The following is a 22,698-nucleotide window of genomic DNA, read 5'->3' on the forward strand; positions in this document are numbered from 1 at the left end:
CTGTTTTATAAATTCTAACTTTCAACATTTTTGAAGCAGACTTGGATGACAAAAGCTTCTCATCCGAATAACAACAGGCATTTCCGATATTTATTCTGTGTTTAATTTCCTCCCGAGTGTGATTTTTATTTGTTATTGTTGCTCCAAGATCTTTTCAAAGGATAAATTTCCAATTTTTATATTTCCATTTCGTACAATATTCTGGTCATGAGACATACTCATATAGTTTGTCTTTTCGGGATTTACTTCCAAACCTATCTCTTTACTTGCTTCAAGTAAAATTCCCGTGTTTTCCTTAATAGTTAGTGAATTTTCACCTAATATATTCCCATCATCGGCATGAACAAGCAGCTGATGCAACCTTAATTTTATTAAAATTATGAAATTAATTATGCCTAGATTTATTATCAAAATAATTATATGACCTTGGTTGAGATTAAGTGTAATGGTTGTGTAACATTTAGATTCAGCCAAATGGCATGTCAGATTTCTTCTGTAGAATAAACAAGCTGTTGTTCCTTATACATTTCTGACGATTTTTATTATTTTAATATTGTATATTTATTCAGTACGGAATGTGAAACTGAAGATGAAGTGATGAAAGTTTGTCACCCCTGAAGGACGGGTCCGTAAACATAGAGCCAGGTGGTACGGAGTTTGCGTCATAGACGAAGCAATTTATGGCAATAGAGCTCCAACTGTTAGCATGCCTTCGTGACGATACCAATCACACATGCCGAACGATACATGTGTCCCCAAAGACAGCGAATCTGTTTTCTTGGAACCTGTTATCTCTACACTTCCCTCCTGGTGACATGGCTAGAATCTTCACTGCAGCCTAATTCCATCAATGCACACCCACCAACGTCTTCATTATGTGTAGACTCAAGGTGACCACATCTTCAAAGACTGATTCAGACTGGCCAGAAGTTCTGAATGCCTCCAGCCATCAGAGATGGGTCAGACATCTTCTAACGTTATCCTTCAGGTTCAGAGGAGGAAATTCAGCTCACATCAGTTTATAAAGATATGGATCGTGAACACTCCTTTGAGACGTCCAAGAAGCAAGGAGGTGGAATTATCGTGTCTTATACACGAAGCAGGTTAGAACGCACAATGAAAGTTGGCCAAAAATCAAATTCATCCAAAAAAATTCGCCCAAGAACATTAATACAGAAATATTCGTCCAAAGTTATTACACCCAACGATTTTCATTCTCACCTTCATTCACGGTAAACTCACCTATTGCGATAAAGTTTAGTTCATTTCATAGTCAATATATTTTTTAGCAATTCGTTTCCCGTGGTAACATTTGTATTCCGAAATGTGTAAGTGTATATAAATACAGTGGAAGCTGTAAAGTTCGACAGAAAACAAGTTCGACATCCCATAGTTCGACTGTTTACGTAGGAGAATTAGACACGCTCCTATACGGGCACTAAGAAATGGGTTTGCCATTTGAATGGGAATTGGTTCTCTGTCTTGTAGTGATATTTTTGTTAAAGGAAAACAGAATATTTTATTGATTAGGACAACAATATTTAATCACTGATTTTAAATTAATGAACTCTTCTTTTTCTATTTGAGAATTGTGCAGTTTGTGAGACGGAACTGTCGAAACCCACTGTGGTACTAGAAGCGCATACACAAGTCTTGGGGCGGGCAGGAAATGCAAGTACAGTACTGTATTCGTTGATGGATAACCAATAAGAATTTGTATTCATTTCACCTGCCACACCCACTACCCTTAATGGACTGAACTTTTCAATTCTGTTCAGTCGAACTTAGGAGAGTCCACTGTATCTATTTCATTTTCAACAATAAAGTGCATAAGATTTGAGGCGTTCAGAGCTAAAGTTGATCAAGTCCACGAGACGTAGTTTTGAGATAATAGGACTTAAAGATAACTTACTCTAGTGGATTACCTAATTTGACTAGCAATAATTTTATTGCTCCATTCTCAAATTCTAGATTTAAACAATTTAAACACTTGTGATGTTAATTGATGCAATGCTTTGGTGACTTGATCCACTGTGGCTCAGAACATCGTTTTTTTATTTTTTATTTTAGTAGGTTATTTTACGACGCTTTATCAACATCTTAGGTTGTTTAGCGTCTGAATGAGATGAAGGTGATAATGCCGGTGAAATGAGTCCGGGGTACAGCACCGAAGTTACCCAGCATTTGCTCATATTAGGTTGAGAGAAAACCCCGGAAAAAACCTCAACCAGTAACTTGTCCCGACCGGGAATCGAACCCGGGCCACCTGGTTTCGCGGCCAGACGCGCTAACCGTTACTCCACAGGTGTGGACCAGAACATCGTGAACAAATAATCTGAACCAAAAGTGACTGCGAATGCTTGGAATTAAGACTTGATCCATTACTGCTCGGAAAAGATCCAATCAGATAATCTTAAAATGAATTAAAATCAATTTGTGACTTGATGCACTTTAGCTCTGAACGCCTCATTTGTTGATGATGTGGCGTTGTTAGCAGACGAGGAGACGATACTTGTAAGAGATATGCCAATGGAGTTAAATGACAGCTGTAAGAAGTATGGGATGGAAATAAATGCAAACAAGACTAAAACCATGGTTATAAGAAGAAAAATAAAGAAGGTAAACGTACGAATTATAAACGAGGAAGTGGAACAAGTGGACAGCTTCAAATCTAGGAATTGGATCTAGGACAATGAATAAAAAAACCACAAAAACGAAAATATAAAACTTAAATATAATGTTACAAAATATTTCACAAAGGTATGATGAATTCAAAGACGAAGGACGTGTTTTTGAATATTTACGTGCCTGTGGTGACAACATTCAAATCTGAAGCAATCCATCCAATTTTTTTCAAAGCGGCTAAAACTTTATACGATACACATGTCATGCCTTCATATTACAATACTCGTGTTGTAAAATGAAACGTTACGACATTAGTATTGTAAATAACTATTAGGAACAATTATTAATATGTTCAGGTTACGGAGGATGATGAAATTTTTTTTCAAATTTATGTTCAACGTTGTTTATCAGTATGCTTCTAAATACAAAATAAATGTATGTAGGCCTAAACCAGGCTTGATTTGTTTTATTCTATAAATGATCTCGCTTACGCAATACACCAGGGGCTAGTCGGCCTGGGTGGCGCAGTCAGTAGAGTGCTGGCCTTCTGTGCCCATTCCGGCCCAGGTCGATGGCATATAAGTGTGCATAAATGCCACAGGCTCATGTCAGTAGATTTAGTGGCATGTAAAAGAACTCCTGCGGAACAAAATTCCGGCACACCGGCGACGCTGATATAACCTCGGCAGTTGCGAGCGTCGTTGAATAAAACGAAATTTAATTTTGAGAACCAGTGGTTTACTACATTACTACGAATTCTTGTTCATACTTTGTATGGCAAGAAAAAGAGAAGTACAGTTTAGTTTAAGTAGAAACATTTCGAATAATCTTCAAATCCCCTTTATACAGGGTGATTCACGAGAATTTATCGTCCCTTACAGAGCTTATTTCTGAAGACATTCTGAGCAAAAAAGTCATACAAACATTTGTCATAATCTCAATATTTTCAGAATTACAGTAATTTGAAGTTGTTTGTAAAATATCATTATTCTTGACTTTTAAGGGTAAAAGAATATTACAGATAAAGAATGAACTATTCAGGAGTATCATTTCTTTAATTAGCTAATATGCTGAAGCTAAAATGTGTTGTGAATTCCATAGTTGCTTCGTACATAATTTTTTTTTAGATATTTAACTACATATTTACATTTTCTTACGGATTTATCATAACAATTTTGTTATCAAATCACGCGCACTCTTGTGAATTCTTTAAGACTGTACATTACGATGCATAATTAAATTGTAAAGAATGAAGTTCCTAATGTCGTATGATTTGTAACAATTTTTGTGATAAGTATGTAAAAATAATGTCATTTTTAGTTAAAAATTGAAAAATAAAATCTGTACAAAGCAATTAACAACACATTTTTAGCTTCAGAACACTAGCCAATTAAAGAAAACACATTTCTGAATAGTTCATTCTATGTTTGTAATATTTTTTACTCCTAAAACTAAAGGAAAAATGTATTTTAGTAACAATTTCAAGCTAATGCAACTCTGAAGACCTTGAGATTAGGACACATGTTTATACGACATTTTTTTTCTCAGAATATCTTTGGAAATAAGCTCCGTAAGGGACGGTAAATCTTCGTGAATCACCCTGTATAGAACTTTAGTAACAATCAATGTAAGTCATTACTTAAGGACTTGGGAGTGTGACAGTAAGTAGGGTAATCGATTACATAGACATTATACTGCGAGGAACCGAGACAAGGGAAAACGCCAAGAAAATTAAATCACTCATCGCTGAAGTTTGTTCGCTAACAATATAGGAAAACTCTCGTGTGTGGACATAGAAAATATAATGGTAATTCCACTCACCCTTATTGAAGGTAGTTTTTGAGGCACTCGGTGTCTTCTTAAGATCCAGTTTCCACAATGCCCCAGGAGGGGCCTCGAGCATGAAGGGGACCCCTCACAAACCCTGCAAGCAAATCATTACGGATACAGCAGGGAACTAAACTACAATATATAACAAATTATCTATTGCCACTGTATTATTCAATGAAAATCAGAAGAATGCTTTAAAGATGGGCATGAGTTGAAGTACGTTTCTCCAAACTATATTTATTTATTTATTCATTCATTTTTTATTTATTTATTTCTTATTTATCTATTTAGATTTTTATTTATCTATTTATTTTTTATTTATTTATTTAAATAAACAGAACACAGGACTATAATTAGAGCTAAATAATACAATAAATATAAATAGAGTATACAACAATATTAACAAAATTTGAGGACCGAATGAGCAGCGCTTGTGTTCGGTCGCAGTTCAGATATTTAATCTAGGGACCGGATTTTCATGTAATTACATATTATATTCCTTTCAACCTAACCGTATGTAAATAACAAATCTTTGCGAATCTTGTAATTATCATTAATATGTTAAAATTTGATACTACATATTTTCACATATTTATCCCACATTACATATTATGGCTTGGTATTACATAAATATTACATTGTAAAAATCACTCAGAAAGTAGCGTTGCCTTCATGCAGTGGAGTGGGACGAGGACAACATGATTTGTCTCGAACTACAATTGTTCTGCATACGTCTTAACAAGCCGTTTCCATGCAATTTGCAACCTTACCTACCCTCGGAAAACCCGTGTCAAGTCTGACATGAGCCGCAATAAAGTAGCGACTTTTGAAAAGAAGCTGGAGTGAAGGAACAAACTGGAAAGATGTTGAAAGATTAAAATAAATAGCTTTTCAGGTTATTGCTTGGCCTCTTTAATTTAAATTTAGTAGACCTATACGGAAATGGGATTTTCCGAGCAGTTAGAAAGTATGGTACTCGGCTGGAATAATTCTATCTTCCTGAATGAGACAGGAATGTCACTTTTCAAACAATAGTTTGTAAATACCTGTAGTTTCAGGTACTAGTAAGTACTTTATTTCTTACAGGGAGCAGCTAAAATGCATGTGTCTCACATCTCCTCTAATTTTATCCTAATACAGTAAAGCGAAACAGTGCTTGCAGTACTGTTGTGTCATTCACTTCACTCAGTTCTCAAGTTTTAATAGTTACAGTATAAAGTACAAGTGAGTTTATCTACTGCTTTTAACTAACTAAAATGACCCCTGTATCTTCAACCCTAACGACAAAAATAAAATCTTGGATTGCGATGGACGAAGCTTTCACTACAGATGGAAAAATAGTAATGTGTCAATTGTGCTGTAAAAAAAGTTGAGTGCTCTATGAAATCACAACTGGAGAGTCTTACCTATCCTATACCTGCCAGATATTGATATTAAATATTTTAATGATTTTACATATTTTGGTAGACCCTACATATTCAGCTTATTTTTCTTACATAAATATGTACATATTTCACACGTTGATATTACATAAAAATCCGGTCCCTAATTTTTAATATAAGAGTAGACTAATATAGAAACTAAAATAAAATATGAATTAGAATTAAAATTTTGATGTGAATGTGATATATTCCCAATTGAGCTCATAAATTTAATTCATTCATAGTTTTCTGCCGAAAGACAGATCTTCCACTGCAAACCCAGCATTCTCCAATCTTTCCTACTACATATATCAAAATAGTAAAAAAATTACAGATATATTTACATTAAAATTTAACTTTTCAAAGTCCAGTGACCAACATTATGTAAGAACACTTTTCTATAATTCATTCCCTCAAACACTTGACCAACGTTCTACCTCTTAGCGTCAAAAAGAATCTCATCCTAACTTTAGTGAAGCCCCACTTCGATTATTACGATTCTCTATTCACAAATCTAAATACGGATCTTGCCCACAGATTACAGGGTGTTTACAATATCTGCGTTCGTTTCGTTTGTAACATTAGAAAATTCGATCATGTAATACCGTCACTACTGTTCTCATGGAATCCACTTAAAGAAAGAAGACTCTTCAACTCCCTTTTATGACTATTTAAAATCATCCACACCTTCACATCTCGTTTTGTTTACCTTTCACTACCTCGAACCCGGAACATGTACCTTCTCTCTATTCCTCTGCACAGAACATCCTTCTACTCATCACCTTTCTGCATATCGATTCCACGCCTCTGGAATTCTCTCCCTGACCTTGTCAGAGACTGTAGGACAATATCAAAATTCAAATTTAAATTAAAGAATCACATTCTAGTTCATGGAATTGCTTGTTAAACACTTACATATTATTATGATGTACCGAAGTACATATGATATTTCCATGTAGGAATTCTGCGTTATCATATAATGAAGGATGGATAGAACAGAGAAAAATTCTCTCCGACACCGGGACTCGAAGTAATCACTTAAGGTGCTATACATAGACATTTCGCTAGCCCGCGCTACGAGCGTGCTAAACTAGCCCCGGCTATCGACTGATTATCTGTACAGGATTCATATGATATATCGCTGACATTGGTTTATGAATACGAAAAACGTTAGTTTGCTGATCATCCACCGGAAGCCCGCGCTAAGAATGTCTATGAACATGGGCCTTAGTGATTCAAGACGGCGCTCATCCCGTCGGATCCCGGCCACTTAGTCACTCGTAATGAGTGCACATCTGTACATAATGTGTTGGACATTGTGCCACTGTCACATATTCTGTGACACAGTACATGAGGGTAGGGGAAACTGAGCGATAGAAACTTAAACTGAGGGGATTCGATCCGGCATTGGAATGGAATCCTATGTGGCTTAGTGGATAAAGCGTCAGCACGTACAGCTGAAAACCCGGGTTCGAGTCCCGGTGTCGGAGAGAATTTTTCTCTGTTCTATCCATCCTTCAGCTAATGTTGATAATAACCCACAATATCAATGTGCAGTAGTAGCAAGAGCTAGAAATAAATCCAGTTAATGAACTGAACTCGATTAATTAAAAAGCTTTATGATATTAATATAAGAATAAAATTCATTATTAAAAACTTATAACATGTTAAATTACACAAGCCCCTGCTGCTAAAGGCTTGAGGCGAGAGCAGATTTTAATGTACATATTGCATTTCAATAAAGGCAGATGGTGTTCTGTATACTAATTAATTGGCTGTACCGATAACGAATTATGCACTTAAGCTCTGCTTCCACTCCAACATGCTTCACGTCGCCCTAGGACAAAAATCTCATCACCAAAATATGTCAGTGTAAACAGAATTATAGTTTTTTGTTTCGTAGGTTAATTACGCTGTATGAACGAGATTACAAACTGGCATTACAATATTGGATTCTGAGCAACACGCGAGATATTTTCATTGCCGTATTCTGAAGGAATTGAATTGATCATAGCAGAGAGGAACAACGGATGAAAGATGCTGATGCTAGTACTGAATTTGTAGCTTAGCATTACATATCACATGTAGAAAAAGGATAAGTGAGAAAAAAGGAGAAGGAAAACAAAAACAAGAAGAACGAAAAGAAAAGAAAGAAACAGAACAACCTGGAGTTAAGGTGAAAACTGGACGAAGTGGAGGACAAAAAACAAAATGGGTACAGGACGAAGGAAGAGAAGACAGAAGAAAGCGATGGCGTAGGACAAGTTAGAATTAAAATATGACAAAAAAGTGGAGTATAAGGAGAAAGACAGGGTGGAATGGAAAGAGAACAAGATGAAATCGGAGAAGGCAAGGCGAAACAAAGAGAAAGACAAGGTGGGATGGGAAGATAGGGACAAAGACTAAAAAAAGGACAAAGTGGAGAAGAAAAAGAGTGGCAAGGTGGAGTGAAAAGAGATCAAGGTGGAATAGGAGAAGACAAGGTGGAATGAAAGAAAAAGTGGAGTAGAGAGAGAACAAGAGATACCGTACAAAGGGAAGAACGAGGCGGGCGTAGACAGAGAAGGACAAGGTATGAGTAGAGAGAGTACAAAGTGGTGTAGAAAGAGGGCAAGGTGGAGTAGAATGAGGACAAGGTTGAGTAAAAGAGGACAAGGTGGAGTAGAAAGAGGACAAGGTGGAGTAGTAAGAGGACAAGGTGGAGTAAAAGAGGACAAGGTGGAGTAGAAAGAGGACAAGGTGGAGTCGAAGGAAAGTGCAAGGTGGCGTAAAAGAGGACAAGGTGGAATCGAAGGAGAGTACAAGGTGGAGTAAAAGAGGACAAGGTGGAGTAAAAGAAGACAAGGTGGAGTAAAAGAGGACAATGTGGAGTAAAAGAGGACAAGGTGGAGTAGAAAGAGGACAAGGTGGAGTAGAAAGATGACAAGGTGGAATCGAAGGAGAGTACAAGGTGGAGTAAAAGAGGACAAGGTGGAGTAGAAAGAGGACAAGGTGGAGTCGAAGGAGAGTGCAAGGTGGCGTAAAAGAGGACAAGGTGGAATCGAAGGAGAGTACAAGGTGGAGTAAAAGAGGACAAGGTGGAGTAAAAGAAGACAAGGTGGAGTAAAAGAGGACAAGGTGGAGTAGAAAGAGGACAAGGTGGAGTAGAAAGAGGACAAGGTGGAGTCGAAGGAGAATGCAAGGTGGCGTAAAAGAGGACAAGGTGGAATCGAAGGAGAGTACAAGGTGGAGTAAAAGAGGACAAGGTGGAGTAAAAGAAGACAAGGTGGAGTAAAAGAAGACAAGGTGGAGTAAAAGAGGACAATGTGGAGTAAAAGAGGACAAGGTGGAGTAGAAAGAGGACAAGGTGGAGTAGAAAGAGGACAAGGTGGAATCGAAGGAGAGTACAAGGTGGAGTAAAAGAGGACAAGGTGGAGTAAAAGAAGACAAGGTGGAGTAAAAGAAGACAAGGTGGAGTAAAAGAGGACAAGGTGGAGTAGAAAGAGGACAAGGTGGAGTCGAAGGAGAGTACAAGGTGGAGTAAAAGAGGACAATGTGGAGTAGAAAGAGGACAAGGTGGAGTAGAAAGAGGACAAGATGAAGTAGAAGGAGGACAAGGTGGAGTAGAAGGAGGACAAGGTGGAGTAGAAAGAGGACAAGGTGGAGTAGAAAGGGGACAAGGTGGAGTAGAAAGAGGGCAAGGTGGAGTAAAAAGAGGACAAGGTGGAGTAGAAAGAGGACAAGGTGGAGTAGAAAGAGGGCAAGATGGAGTAGAAAGTGGACAAGATGGAGTAGAAAGTGGACAAGGTGGAGTAGAAAGAGGACAAGGTGGAGTAGAAAGAAGACAAGGTGGAGTAAAAAGAGGACAAGGTGAAGTAGAAAGAGGACAATGTGGAGTAGAAAGAGGACAAGGTGGAGTAGAAAGAGGACAAGGTGGAGTAGAAAGTGGACAAGGTGGAGTAGAAAGTGGACAAGTTGGAGTAGAAAGTGGACAAGGTGGAGTAGAAAGTGGACAAGGTGGAGTAGAAAGAGGACAAGGTGGAGTAAAAAGAGGACAAGGTGAAGTAGAAAGAAGACAAGGTGGAGTAAAAAGAGGACAAGGTGAAGTAGAAACAGGACAAGGTGGAGTAGAAAGAGGACAAGGTGGAGTAGAAAGAGAAAGAGGCGAAGTAGGATAAAATAAAGTAGAAGGAGAATGACCAGGAGAAAGGAAACAAGGTGGAACAGCAGGAAAATGACAATGTAGTGTGAAAGAATATCGACAAATTGGAATAAAAGCGAGGCAATGTGGAGTAACAGATAATAAACAAGGCTGAGTGGAAGGAGAATAAGTTTGAATAACAGAAAAATACATTATGAAACAGAAGAAAACAATGTTAAAGAAAAGACGAAAACTATAATTATAGGCATGTATATATATATATATATATATATATATATATATATATATATATATATATTAGAATTATATAAGGTGGGCCAGTCAAACGGAAAGATTTCAAGGCGTAGAAAAAGAATGAAAAATTATTATATCAATTTAATGAGTAGAAATGAGAAGTACATGAATAACCATTAGGTATGCAACAAAAAAAAAATATTTCTTAAAAACTTCGTCAGCCATGTAACACCCATATAAACGCACACATTCTTCGAACTGTTTAATAACCCCTCTCAGCATATTGACAGGTATCGAGCGACCTCTTCTCGTATGCGTTGTTTTAGGGCCAGAAGTGTTCTGGGTGGACTGCCCTCAAACACCTTCGTTTTGAGGTGTCCCCGTAGGAAGAAATCACATACCGCTAAATCAGGTGACCTAGGCGGCCAAGCAATATTCCCTTTCCGAGAAATGACGCGGCCCGGGAACAAAGCACTCACAGCATCCATCGAAATTCTTGCGGTGTGGCTTGTTGCTCCGTCCTGTTGAAACAGTGTGTTTTCATTTACTGGAAAATGGGCGAGTTGTGGTGTAAAAAGTTTTGTATAATTTCAACATATCGCACTGAATTAACAGTCACTGCATTTTCGTCTTCATTCTCAAAAAAGAATGGGCCGATTATTCCAGTTGATGAAACCGCGCACCATACCGTTACCTTTTGGGGATGGAGAGGTTTCTCATGACCATTGAAATCAATTAATTGCAGTTTGCAGTAACGATGAGCACCATTTAACAAAACATGGTAGAGACAAGCAACTTGGTTACTAGGGAACGCGGAGATAGTGACGTCACAACCTAAGGAGTCATAAATAGTAAAGTAAATAGGTAGAGAAGAGAAGGTTATATGCATTCTCAAGTCGCCCTCGGTAGCGCAGTTGGTATAGCTCTGACCTTCTATGCTTGAGGTTGCGGGTTCGATTCCGGCCGAGGTCGATGGCATTTAAGTGTGTTTAAATGTGACAGGCTCATGTTAGTAGATTTACTGGCATGTAAAAGAACTCCTGCGGGACAAAATTCTGGCACACCGACGACGCAGATATAACCTCGACAGTTGCGGGCGTCGTTAACTAAACCATAATTTTTAAATTTTTATAGGGCTATATGAAAAGGAAAGGGAAGAAAATTGAGGGAGAGCGGAGAGAGGAAAACGAGAAGGAAGAATATCAAAGGAAATGAGAAGAAACAAAAAGGAAAGGGAAAAATTTAGCCATCTTGATTACATAACTTTTAACACTGTATCACTTCGGAATATATATGATAAGACTTTCTTGTGTTAAATTCTAACGTATCTTGTTTACATGTTTCGACCTATTTATGGGTAATCCTCAGAACTGGTCGTTGTTGGTCTTGGCCTCTCTTGTTTTGTTTCCTGTGAGGGTGTGTTCGTAGTGTAGAGTCAAAGAGTGTATGTGTTTTGAAATTGAGTTGTGTGTTGAGAATTTCGTTGGGGTGTGTTTTCGTGTGTCTGTATATTTCATATTGTTCTAGTGTGTTTAGTTTCTGGCTTTTTGGTTGGATGTGTAATATTTCCATGTCTGTGTTGATGTCTCTGTAGGTGTGGTTAGCATTTGTGATGTGTTCTGCATATTTGAAGGTGTTTTGTAATTTTGTTATGGCCGTGATGTGTTCTTTGTAACATGTTTGAAATGATCTGCCTTGTCTGTCCTAGGGTAAACTAGGGTCTGTTGGACAGTCGGGCATGTTGGACACTTTGTACTTTAACGTGTTACCTCGCCACTTGTGGGCACCACATTCTGCTAGAAGTCAATGACAGAAGTAGTGGCGAGGTAACACGTTAAAGTACAAAGTGTCCAACATGCCCGACTGTCCAACAGACCCTAATTTACCCTATGTAGAAGTTGTTGCAGCTGTTACTACAACATCGCATACAGAACAAGTAACACTCTACAAAAACATCTCAACACACAAACAACAGAAACAAACAGTACAACCACACAGGCGTATACAAACTCGAATGTAACACCTGCAACAACTTCTACATAGGACAGACAGGCAGATCATTTCAAACACGTTACAAAGAACACATCACAGCCATAACAAAATTACAAAACACTTCCACATTTGCAGAATACATCACAAATGCTAACCACACCTACAGAGACATCAACACAGACATGGAAATTCTACACATCGAACCAAAAAGTCAGAAACTAAACACACTAGAACAATACGAAATATACAGACACATAAAAACACATCCAAATGAAATTCTTAACACACAACTCAATTTCAGAACACACATTGACTCCACATTACACTACACAAACATACCCCCACAGGAAACAAATCAAGAAGCGCCAAGACCAACAACGACCAGTTCTGAGGATGATCCATAAAAGGTCGAAACATGTAAACAAGATACGTTAGAATTTAACATAAGAAAGTCTTATCATACATATTCCGAAAAATTTAGGAAGGAGGGGAAAAAATAAAATGAATTTCCGAAGAAGGGAGAAGAGGGCAAGAATGCGAAGAGGTGTAGAAGAAGAAATGCACAAAGAGTTAAAGGGCAAGAAGAAGATATTATGCGTAAGATGATCATAACGGTGATAGAGAAGAATGGTGATTATAACTGCGTGCTGACAGACGCAACTGCGTGCTGACAGACGCAGAGTTCCTCCTCCATAAGGCGCTTTCACGTAAACACTCCGTAGTTCACATTCTAGGAAACGTTTTCAAAATGGCTTACGAGAGTGGTTTTAATAATATTGTGTTTTAAAAGAACATCATAAACCGACGTTAAAATTAAGGTGCATTTTGCGAACAATACTCGGTGAAATATACCACAAGCTTGCTGTTAGTCTCCGAAATAGAAAAAGCAACCACTCCCAACAAGTAGATGTGGGGTGGCGAAGAGGGTGAAAGAGACGGAGCGAGCGAGGCACGGTGGAGGGGAGGCTTTTAGTAGGAGTGAGATAGATGTATTCATTTTGAATCTGTGTAAGAGAGTGAGGGGATAGAAAGGCACTCAAATGCTTTTAGACCGAATGAGTTTTATCCTGTAGTCAATACGAGCCACTCTTACCTATAGTCTGGGTCAGTTGTTCTGCCTCCCTATTGTTACACTGTATTTCCTGAGATTTTCCATATCTTCGGAGTGTAACGCATCTGCCTCCTGGACCTGAAGACCCACAGTCGATTCCTTAGTCCTCGCCAAAGCCAGGAAATGACGTAAGTCGGGCTAATGTAAGTCATTCTTTACAGACTTATATTTTTTCTCTGCTTGTAAAGGAGATATTTGGTTTTTCTTCATCTTCATTAACAGTCTAACACCCTGGTTGCTTTCCTTTCAATATATTGAGCGTCTTTACGATAATTTTCCTCCTAAAACTTGATATTTCTTTCACAAGAAGAATTCCAGACTTTCAATCATGTGATGACATTTCGTAACTTCAATGTTTCGCAGTCCACTCCACCTATTCTCAATTGAATCCTGAGATTTACTCAGCCTCTGAACCAGTGAGTTTTCCTTAGGGATAAAGGTGGCAAGCAAGTAGGAACAACATTCCTACTGTTACTAATGCCAACTATCTTGCCTCCTGCTAGCCTGTAGGCCTTCATGGGATAAAGGGATGCCTTAAACTTCACCTACATATTTCATTTGCCACTTTTTGGTTAAAAGTTAAACGTTGCATGTATTATCAGTGTTTATCTATCATTCTTACTTTCATTCTACTCGTATTTCATTTATTTATTTACTTGTTTACTTATGTATTTACGTATTTACTTATCTATTTACATATTTACCTATTTATTTAACTATTTATCTATTTACGTATTTACTTATTTCCATATTTACTTACTCTTTATGTATTTACTTATCTATTTACATATTTATTTATTTATTTATTTACGCATTTACTTATCTATTTACGCATTTACTTATCCATTTACGCATTTACTTATGTATTTACTTATCTATTTACATATTTATTTATTTACTTACGTATTTATTTATCTATTTACGTGTTTATCTATGTATTTGCGTATTTACTTATCTATTTACGTATTTACTTATCTATCTACAAATATGAGCAAATGCTGAGTAACTTCCGGTGCTGGACCCCGGACTCATTTCACCGGCATTATCACCTTCATCACATTCAGACGCTAAATAACTTTAGATGTTGATAAAGCGTCGTAAAATAACCTAACCTTACCTACCTACATATTTATTTACTTACATATTTACTTATCTATTTAATTAATTTATTTTTGTATTTATTTACATATTTACTTATCTATTTATAGCCTATATATATATATATATATATATATATATATATATATATATATATATATATATATTTATTATTTAACTAGCCGTACCCGTGCGCTCCGCTGCACCTGTTAGAAATAAATATAAAGTAATTGCATAATTAAAATAGGACGTTTGATCCAGGGAACAACTTTTACAACAGCGCAAGATAATCTGCTTCGCTCATTACCCATTATTTTTTTTCCATTGCATTTATTGCATATATATTTTATGTATTTTAACACGATTCAATTGAGCGTAGTTAAAATTTGAATTATAAAATAATGGATTGCTAAGCTAACGTACTATTACTGCATACTAAATCAATACACTCTCGTTGTTCGTTAATTCTCTGAGATTAAAATAAATGTACATAAATATTATTTTAAGAAATACAGAAAACGAATGTACAAAATAGCCGATCAAATTTTCTGTGCAAAAGAAGCTATTTTAATCTTACCTGTCCTCGATTTACTCAGACGTTACTGTAATAACATTATAGCATTATGTCCATCTAGAGAAACTACACTTTCCAATGGTAAAATAATAATTAATTATACAAATCGGTTAATTTAGCTTCTGATATTACTTCATACAAATACAGAAGCATTCTCTGTAGGCTATGTTTAATAGCTTTCGATTGTTGATGTCCAAGGCCCCTGTTTTGATTGTTGTTGTCCAAGGCCCCTTATAGACGAAGTCATTTGTTCTTAATTCATTGCACCGTCTTAGATGGCGTTATTTTAATTTGAAAACTCATTTATCTCATTAAATATCAGTCCTATCAAACTTTTGTAAAGAATAAAACTTATCGGAAATCATTTTTAAAGAAACTTTTGTTATGTAACATTTTTCACAAGGATCAATAATAAGCGAGATTTTTCGATTTATTTAATTCAGGCCCCCTTATAACCCCCCTTTTAAATAAATTTTTGAATGCCATATAGCCTAAAATCTAAGTTACAACGAACTTAATTTATATTCCAATTTTCATATAAATCGGTTCAGCCATTATCGCGTGAAAAGATAAACATACAGACAGACATACAAACAAACATTTAAAAAATGCGATTTTCGGTTTCAGAGTGGTTAATTATGTATGTTAGGACCAATTATTATTTGAAAATCGAAAATTACCAGAAAAATTTCGGCTACAGATTTATTATTAGTATAGATTTATTTAGTCACTGTCATTTAATCTATCCGTTTCATGCTTAGGAAAATATTTGGGGCTAAGGACCGATTTCACCAACATGTTACTAATACATAATTAACTGTTATTTAACTTTAATACGTAGGATAAATCATATTTATTTGTATTTAACCAAACTAATGCGTGTTTAAAATAAAGTCCACTAATATAATTCCCAATTAAATCATCACGGTCTTCGGAATCACAATAAAATAGTAATTTCGACAATAAAATGTCATCATAAACAGAGGTAACCTCAAAACATATTAAAATCATCTAAAACATAAAACAGATGGGCAGAATTTCGAAGAAAATACGAAAAGTTGGAAATAAGTAGAAATAGATTTCAATGCAATAAAACCTTATCCCAGTGTCTTCAGCAATATTGAAGACAAAACGGGATAATATGAAAGTAGACACAAGCAAATATCATGCAAATGGAAAGACTTCATGGATTTACACTATTTCAATGCCTTTAAATGTAATATTAGGCTTAACGATAAATTTGTTATTCTTATCACTTTAGTTGTCGTATTTTAGGCAAACCGAAGATTGATTAAACGTTTCTTCAATAAATGTATAATTTAAATATTATGAAGTACTTAACTATCACTTGAAAATTCTAAATCAACGTCAGTACTATTCAAAATATAATATGGTTATGTTTTGCTTAGCATTTGCAAATATTTTTCAACCACTGCATTGAAATAATCTTCTCTTTCAGAAATTATCCTCGCACACACGAAAATTTTATTTGAAGAAAGTAAAGCGATAGGTTTGGAAGTAAATCCCGAAAAGACAAAGTATATGATTATGTCTCGTGATCAGAATATAGTACGAAATGGAAACGTAAAAATTGGAGATTTATCCTTCGAAGAGGTGGAAAAATTCAAATATCTTGGAGCAACAGTAACAAATATAAATGACACTCGTGAGGAAAGTAAACTCAGAATAAAAATGGGAAATGCCTGTTATTATTAGGTTGAGAAGCTTTTGTAATCTAGTCTGCTGTCAAAAAAACCTGAAAGTTAGAATTTATAAAACAGTTATATTACCGGTTCTTCTGTATGGTTATGAAACTTGGACTCTCACTTTGAGAGAGGAACAGAGATGAATAGTGTTTGAGAATAAGGTTCTTAGGAAAATATTTGGGGCTAAGAGGGATGAAGTTACAGGAGAATGGAGAGAGTTACACAACGCAGAGCTGCACGCATTTTATTCTTCACCTGACATAATTAGGAACATTAAATCCAGACGTTTGAGATGGGCAGGACATGTAGCACGTATGGGCGAATCCAGAAATGCATATAGAGTGTTAGTTGGGAGGCCGGCGGGAAAAAGACCTTTGGGGAGGCCGAGACGTAGATGGGAGGATAATATTAAAATGGATTTGAGGGAGGTGGGATATGATGAAAGAGACTGGATCAATCTTGCACAGGATGGGGATCGATGGCGGGCTTATGTGAGAGCGGCAACGAACCTCCGGGTTCCTTAAAAGCCATTTGTAAGTAAGTAAGTAAGTAAGTTGAGTTATTATTAGAACTAAAATACAAGCGCTGCGAGTTAGAGAATGTCAAAGTAAAAAGTGTTTATTCCTAGTCGTGTAGTGCGTGATGCCTAAAACAATTTATGAACTGCTTGAGTTAGACAACCTGTACACTACAGGACGTTGTACAAGTTATGACTCAGTTTGGCATTTGGTCGCCAAGAATGTGACATACTGCGTAAGGTTATGCAACAACAACGTGTCTGAGGTCACTTTAGTCGTGCCAAGCGCCTAATTCATTGTGTAAGAATGTAACTCAGGCGGTGGTAGCGCTATTATGCATGCAGATTTAAGCAAACATATTTACAAATGAAATTCTGTAGAATCCAGTGGAAGAAATACGAGTGACAGGTTATCGCTGTATGTCTCACCACGGGGTCAACGAGTTCTTCCACTCATTCATTAACAATGTCACGGCTGGACAGGCCATGTGCTCATCTTAGCTAAAACAGACGTCATAAATGAAGGCTGGAAAATAATATGGCAATTCTGAATGTTTTACGGACACGTGTGTTTGTTCAAGTTACATCAATTTCACGATACAACTTAGTGTTAGTTACGCCAATCATTTGTACAAGACAGAACTTACACAATTCTTTACAACCTGAAACATTTGAAGGACGTGAGATGCAGCAGTGAAGATGATGATGTTATGTAACCATTTAAAAAAGTAATTTGCGTGATCATCTCCATTTCATATGACATCTACAGCTCAATTATTTTTCAACTTTTTTTTTGTCGTCTTCTGCATATCCATCTTCATTTGTCATCTTCTCCATCTATATCTTCGTTTGTAGCCTTTTTCATCTACATCTTCATTTGTCGTCTTCATGTACGACTTCGTTTGTAGCCTTCTTCATCCACGTCTTCATGTACATCTTCGTTTGTAGCCCTCTTCTTCCAGTAGAGCTTCCCTTGTAATCTTCATCTATATCTTCGTTTGTAGCCTTCTTCATCTAGATCTGCATTTGTACCATTCTCCATCTACTCGTACATCTTCGTTTGTCGTCTTCATCTGCATCTTCGTTTCTTGTCTTCTTCATCTAAATCTTCGTTTGTAGCCTTCTTCATCCACGTCTTCATTTGTCGTCTTCATGTACAGCTTCGTTTGTAGCCTTCTTCATCCACGTCTTCATTTGTCGTCTTCATCTACATCTTCGTTTGTAGCCTTCTTCATCTACATCTGCATTTGTACCTTTCTTCATCTACATCTTCGTTTGTCCTCTTCATCTGCATCTTCGTTTGTAGTCTTCATCTAAATCTTAGTTTGTAGCCTTCTTCACCTACATCTTCGTTCGTCGTCAACTTCATCTACACATTCGTTTGTAGCCTTCTTCCTCTACTTCTTAATTTGTCGTCTATTTCATTTAAATCTTCATTTTTAGCCTTCTTCATTTAGATCTGCATTTGTACCTTTCTTCATCTACATCTTCGTTTGTCTTCATCTGCATCTTCGTTTCTAGTCTTCTTCATCTAAATCTTCGTTTATAGCCTTCTTCATCTACATCTTCGTTCGTCGTCAACTTCCTCTACATCTTCATTTGTAGCCTTCTTCATCTACAACTGCATTTGTACCTTTCTTTATCTACATCTTCGTTTGTCGTCTTCATCTATATCTTTTCGCATGTCGTCTTCATCTGCAACTTCGTTTGTAACCTTCTTCACCTACATCTTCGTTTCTCATCAACTTCATCTACACATTCGTTTGTAACCTTCTACCTCTACATCTTAATTTGTCGTCTATTTCATTTACATCTTCATTTTATAGCCTTCTTCATCTACATCTTCATTTGTACCCTTCTTCATCTACATCTCGTTTGTCGTCTTCACCTATATCTTTGTTTGTCGCCTTCTTCATTTAAATCTTCGTTTATAGTCTTCTTCACCTACATCTTCGTTCTTCGTCAACTTCATCTACACATTCGTTTGTAGTCTTCTTCCTCTACATCTTAATTTGTCGTTCATTTCATTTACATCTTCATTTGTACCCTTCTTCGTCTACATCTCGTTTGTCGTCTTCACCTATATCTTTGTTTGTCGCCTTCTTCATTTAAATCTTCGTTTGTTGTCTTCTTCACCTACATCTTCGTTCGTCGTCAACTTCATCTATACATTCGTTTGTAGCCTTCTTCCTCTACTTCTTAATTTGTCGTCTATTTTATTTAAATCTTCATTTTAGCCTTCTTCATTTAGATCTGCATTTGTTCCGTACTTCGTCTACACCTTCGTTTATCGTTTTCTTCTGTATCTTCGTTTGTCGTCTTCATCTGCATTTTCGTTTGTAGCATTCTTCGTCTAAATGCTCGTTTGTAGTCTTCTTCATCTACATCTTGATTTGTCGTCTATTTCATCTACATCTTCGTTTGTAGACTTCATCACCTACGTCTTCATTTGTCGTCTTCATCTACATCTTCCTTTGTAGCCTTCAACTAAATCTTCGTTTGTAGCCTTCTTCACCTACATCTTCGTTTCTCGTCAACTTCATCTACACATTCGTTTGTAGTCTTCTTCCTCTACATCTTAATTTGTCGTCTATTTCATTTATATCTTCATTTGTAGCCTTCTTCATCTACATCTGCAATTGTACCCTTCTTCGTCTACATCTTCGTTTGTCGTCTTCATCTATATCTTTGTTTGTCGCCTTCTTCATTTAAATCTTCGTTCGTAGCCTTCTTCACCTACATCTTCGTTTCTCGTCAACTTCATCCACACATTCGTTTGTAACCTTCTTCCTCTATATCTTGATTTGTCGTCTATTTCATCGACATCTGCATTTGTACTTCTCTTCATCTAGATCTTCGTTTGTCGTCTTTATCTGCATCTTCGTTTGTAGCCTTCTTCATGTAAATCTTCGTTTGTAGCCTTCTGCACCTACATCTTCGTTTCTCGTCAACTTCATCTACACATTCGTTTGTAGTCTTCTTCCTCTACATCTTAATTTGTCGTCTATTTCATTTACAACTTCATTTGTAGACTTCTTCATATACATCTGCATTTGTTCCCTTCTTCGTTTATCGTTTTCTTCTATATCTTCGTTTGCCGTCTTCATCTGCATTTTCGTTTGTAGCATTCTTCATCTAAATGCTCGCTTGTAGTCTTCTTCATCTACATATTAATTTGTCGTCTATTTCATCTACATCTTCGTTTGTAGACTTCATCACCTACGTCTTCCTTTGTCGTCTTCATCTATATCTCCATTTGTCGTCTTCATCTACATCTTCCTTTGTAGCCTTCAACTAAATCTTCGTTTGTAGCCTTCTTCACCTACATCTTCGTTTCTCGTCAACTTCATCTACACATTCGTTTGTAGCCTTCTTCCTCTACATCTTAATTTGTCGTCTATTTCATTTACATCTTGATTTGTAGCCTTCTTCATTTACATCTTGATTTGTCGTTTATTTAAACTACATCTTCATTTGTAGCCTTCTTCATCTACATCTGCATCTGTAACCTTCTTCGTCCATATCTTCGTTTGTCGTTTTCATCTATATCTTCGTTTGTCGTCTTCATCTGAATTTTCGTTTGTAGCTTCTTCATCTAAATCTTCGTTTGTAGACTTCTTCACCTACATCTTGATTTGTCGTCTATTTCATCTTCATTTTCGTTTATAGGCTTCATCACCTACATCTTCGTTCGTCGTTTTCATATCCATCTTCATTTGTCTTCATAACCGCCCAGTAATTAACATGTCCACAGTCTTTATTTATAGAATTTCGTAATCTCCATTCATCGTTGTCATCATCACCATCATCATCATCATCATCATCGTCGTCGTCGTCGTCGTCGTTTTCAACATCTCACATTCTGTAATCATCAACTACCTACAACATCACAAATCCTCTTGTACTTTCCGATCTTCAAAATAATTCGTGTGGAAGAAAACTCCGTTCATCACTTTTAATTGCGAATTATCTGTTCTCTCTCTCTCTCTCTCTCTCTCTCTCTCTCTCTCTCTCTCTCCTTGAATGTGCTTGGTCTCTGCGTCCAACTCATCAATACGCCGTAACACTACAGGCTGATCTTCGTGCTCTTATTCTCTCTCTGAAAACGTATCCTTTACTTTGAAGATATCGATGAATGTTGATATCGTCTAACTCCTCACTTCAAATTGATCCTATGAACTGTTCGTAAAACCTTCTTCCCTGCTGTTTTAATATTTATTTTATAACACCTATTATGTACTGAAAGCCGCCATATTTACTTACTGTTCACCCTAGCTTCGTTGCAACAGATGTCCTACCCAACCGCAATGCACTGAAATTTTATTGTAGTTCACTTTGCGATGCCCTCGATTCATAATGATACATTATACCAGGACTGTCATAACTACTGGAGAAATAGTGCAAAAGAGAGAAATGAGAATGAAGAGTACCTCAAATACACTTTCCTTAAACCTTAAACGGACCTTTCTCACCACAAACTGACGCTATACGTAGATCATCTAATAGTGCACTAAACTGTCTAAATTAATAAGTTGATAATATATTGAGAGAAAGGGAAAGTAGAAGAGAGAGAGCGAGAGACAAAGGAAAAGGGATAGCAAAAGATAAAAGAGAGAGAAGAGATAGAGGCAGAGGCAGAGAAGAAGAGACAGAGGCAGAGAAGAGACAATGAAAGAAGAAGAGATCGCGAAAGAAAAGATCAGACAGAGAAGAAGATTACAGTGAGAGAGAAAACGAGATCATGAAAGAGAAGAAAATATGGAGGCAGAGAAGAAGAGACGGAGGCAGAAAAGTAGAGACCGTGACAGAGAAGAAAAAATCGTGAAAGCGAACAGGAGATAGAGACAGATAAGAAGAGACAATGACAGAGAAGACGAAATCTTGAAAGAGAAGAAGAGATCGTGAAAGAGAAGGAGACACAGAAGAAGAGATTGAGGCAGAGAAGAAGAGACAGTGACGGAGAAGAAGAGTCAGTGACGGAGAAGAAGGGACAGTGACGGAGAAGAAGAGACTGACGGAGAAGAAGAGACAGTGACGGAGAAGAAAAGAAGTGACAGAGAAGAAGAGACAGTGACAGAGAAGAAGAGACAGTGACAGAGAAGAAGAGACAGTGACAGAGAAGAAGAGACAGTGACGGAGAAGAAGAGACAGTGACGGAGAAGAAGAGACAGTGACGGAGAAGAAGAGACAGTGACGGAGAAGAAGAGACAGTGACGGAGAAGAAGAGACAGTGACGGAGAAGAAGAGACAGTGACTGAGAAGAAGAGACAGTGACTGAGAAGAAGGGACAGTGACGGAGAAGAAGAGACAGTGACGGAGAAGAAGAGACAGTGACGGAGAAGAAGAGAAGTGACGGAGAAGAAGAGAAGTGACGGAGAAGAAGAGACAGTGACGGAGAAGAAGGGAGAGTGACGGAGAAGAAGGGAGAGTGACGGAGAAGAAGAGACAG

General features: G+C 37.0%; 1 protein-coding gene across 4 annotated transcripts in view; it reads right to left on the reverse strand.

Moving 5' to 3' along the window:
- LOC138698520 (LIM domain only protein 3-like) overlaps positions 1 to 22,698 on the reverse strand; it is a 1,357,283-nt gene that overhangs the window by 542,343 nt on the left and 792,242 nt on the right. For all 4 annotated transcript variants that reach the window (XM_069824505.1, XM_069824504.1, XM_069824508.1 and 1 more), the window contains one exon: positions 4,447 to 4,549. The gene's annotated coding sequence lies outside the window, so the exon portion shown is untranslated. The remainder of the gene's footprint in view (positions 1 to 4,446; positions 4,550 to 22,698) is intronic.

This window comes from Periplaneta americana, chromosome 4 (genome assembly GCF_040183065.1).
Source record: "Periplaneta americana isolate PAMFEO1 chromosome 4, P.americana_PAMFEO1_priV1, whole genome shotgun sequence".
In the NCBI taxonomy this organism is placed as follows: domain Eukaryota; kingdom Metazoa; phylum Arthropoda; class Insecta; order Blattodea; family Blattidae; genus Periplaneta; species Periplaneta americana.